The sequence below is a fragment of the Schistosoma mansoni genome, chromosome W, assembly GCF_000237925.1.
Source record: "Schistosoma mansoni strain Puerto Rico chromosome W, complete genome".
In the NCBI taxonomy this organism is placed as follows: Eukaryota; Metazoa; Platyhelminthes; class Trematoda; order Strigeidida; family Schistosomatidae; genus Schistosoma; species Schistosoma mansoni.
In genome coordinates, this window is record NC_031502.1 from 46373122 (window position 1) to 46376455 (window position 3334).

Sequence of the window (3334 nt, forward strand, 5' to 3'; positions counted from 1 at the left end):
ATACACTGATGACGATGAATTCGTTGAACATGATGATGATGATGATGACGATGATGATGATGATGATGATGATGATGAAGAGGATAAACTTAACTGTTCTATTTCATTAGAATATGAATTTTCATTTCGTATTAAAGTGCATTTAAGTAATTTACTAAAAAAATCCTCTTCATAATTAATCTTACTAATATCATTCTGTAAATCATCAATTGTCATCATTGATAAAGATGATAATGATGTTTTAACTGGTGATATAATTGTTGATGGTATTATTGTAGAAGATAATGGTATTATTCCTGATGTAGTAGTAGTAGTACTAGTTGTTGTTGTTGTTGTTGTTGTCGTTGTTGTTGTTACAGCCTCATTTACTGCTAACATTAACATAGATGACCAAAATGGATAATCTGTATATGAATTAATTAACATTAAAGGATCCAAATGTTCTATGATTAACTTTTCTTGAATATTATTCATATCCAAATCATTATTATAACTATTATTACTATTATTATGATAACAATTCCATATATAATGATGATTTATAAAGTTTAAAAAATTTGTTACCATCTCTTTATCATATTGTAATAAACAATATTGTTGTTTCATTTGTTCAATCATTATAGATTTAGACTTTTCATTGAAATTATCTAATAATTTAAACATCTCAATTAATATAAAATGGGGTATATTGACATAAGTTTCTTTTTTTTGTTGAAAAAAGTCAACAATAATTGTTTAGGAGGGGGGTTTTATGGAGATTTTAGCAATTTTATATAGTTTAATGATTGTTTACTTTTAAAGAAAAATAGGTGTATATTATGATGATATTGAAGGTTTTTTTTCTTTTTTTAAAAAAAGGTACAATGTACAATGTTTATAATTAGTGTTAGTAATAACTAGAAATTATTAAATTATTAACCAATCAGATTAATCGTTAACGCGTTTATTCAATTTTCTATATTTTTTATATTTTTCCAATTATTATTCTATATAAGACATATATATATATAGAAAAAAATATTAAAATAAATATTAAAATGATAGGTGAAATATATTTATTCTATCTGACAAAATAGAGAATGAGAGAAAATAATTAGATGTCTGTTATTCTTCAATTTTGATTGGTTCATTATCTAGATAGGAAATAATTGTTAAAAGTTACAATAGAATTAGAATGAATTAGGGCAGAAAATAAAATAATCTACTATCTTATTTTATATATCGAAGTATTAACAAATTATAATTTTATTAGAATAGAGGTTTGTAGAGATTGTAGTAATTTAATAGTTGAATTCATGAGTTGATTAAAGCTAGACAATCATGGAAAACCTGAAAGCAATGGACGGCTGTTTCATCTTGGTTGAGGTTAGATATTAACACCATTGGATGTTGGCTCAGCGCGCGAGACCGAAGGTCCTGGGTCCAAGTTCCGCGTGCGGGGTCGTAGATGCACACTTCTGAGGGGTCCCACACTAGGATGTAACTGGCGCCCAATGCCTCCAGGTTTTCCATGGTGGTCTAGCTTTAATCGACTCATGAATTCAATTATTAAATCATAATTTGTGTTTCAGTTCTATGTAAAATATTCCACAGTTAATTATAATGTTAATGGTCAGCTCATTTGCTTAAGTTCAGTACTATGTTATATATAGAACATTGGATCTTACTAATTTAAATCACAATGAAATAGAATACATCACCGAGCATAATAGGTAAAAGTACAAGTTGATAGTGGGAAGACAGGTGTACTGATAGTAGTAAGAATATTAAATTACGATAACAAAAGACTTATCAATAGTTAAACACTGGAAATAGGAGGTCAAACGTGGGTAAATAAACTTAGAATAGTGATCACAAAACATTAAAATCATTACGTAATAAGAAGTATGTAAATAATTAGATGACGATCCAATTGACAACAATTGTTCGCTTACATATGTTGTTCTAATTTTCACAATGGGAATATTTAATATTCTAATTTAAATCATTAAAAGATCTTCATTTTCATTTCATTTTTCGATATAAATAATAGCCTATTCATCTGAATTTTTTAAGTTGCACTAAGATATGATCAATATGATGCATAAAGCTGGAATAGGGAAATTAGGTGGTGTAAATGTACAGTTCTTTCTATGAAATTATGATTTAGTTTAATTAGCCCTTCGTTTCTTGTTTACTCCAAAAATAATGAGATCTAACTATGGTGAATCAATTGATAGTCTAATTGTTCAAACATTCGACTTTCAGTTATTACGTTGAACGTTAAAAAGTGCTCCATTTACATTAATTTGATTCACCAGGCAATATTATTAATCGTCGACTGAAATGCTACTGAAGAAAGGATGCTGGAGAGTTAAATGTGAAACTTACCATACCTCATTTCTTTTTGAAACTTACTCATTTGACTGATTCGGTGTGACCCTTTGAGGATAAAGCCAATGAGATAACTGTAGTTTGGCTAACACTTACTCCATTTTATCATAATCTGATTAGTCAAATCCTATGGAACCTAGGTAGTTTCTATTGGATGTTATGATTTATAATTTTATACTTAAAACTTATTCAATAAGAAGTGACTCAATCAGATAAACTGTTTAGGAAAATCAAATTTTCAAGTAACCAAACAATAATTACTAATTAACGTAGATGATAAATTGTATTGAAATAATGATCAACGGAAGACAAAGTATTAAGAACAATCTCTTTGATACACAATCTTCTATCAAGTTTATTGGAACGCTAAAAGCTGAGTTTATGATATTCATATATTGTATGAAGAAGTAACAAGAAATTAAATCACTATGTGTCGACAGTAGAATATCGTCTCAGTTAATAGAGTACATTCGAAGATAAGAAGCTTGTTAACAAATAATTAAATATAAAAGTTAATTTATGATTATTTTCATTTGAAAACAGAACTTAATGTTTCAAGTTATGTTTAATGATTCTCGAATTATCCCACCAAGTTTAAATTAAACTATAAATTACACATAAATCGAATGAATAAATATGTAATCCAAAAGAAAATATCAGGAACTGATAACTATTCATTGACTAATTGTTATGCATAGAAACAGTGTATTCTGAAAAAAAATCAGTTTAATATCCGATTATCAATGAGTTTATATGTATCAATATCAAGGTTGAACTTAATAATTTCAAGTAAATGGAGCATTGGGTAGAGAGTTAATAATAAATCTATTTTTGTTATATCCCACTGAGTCATTAAAATTGTATTTTTGACGTTTCATGACTTAATGTGAGCCATTTCTTCAGAGCAAATATTTACTCATCGAAATATGACAAAAAAATATTTATTATTAGTTTGATATAC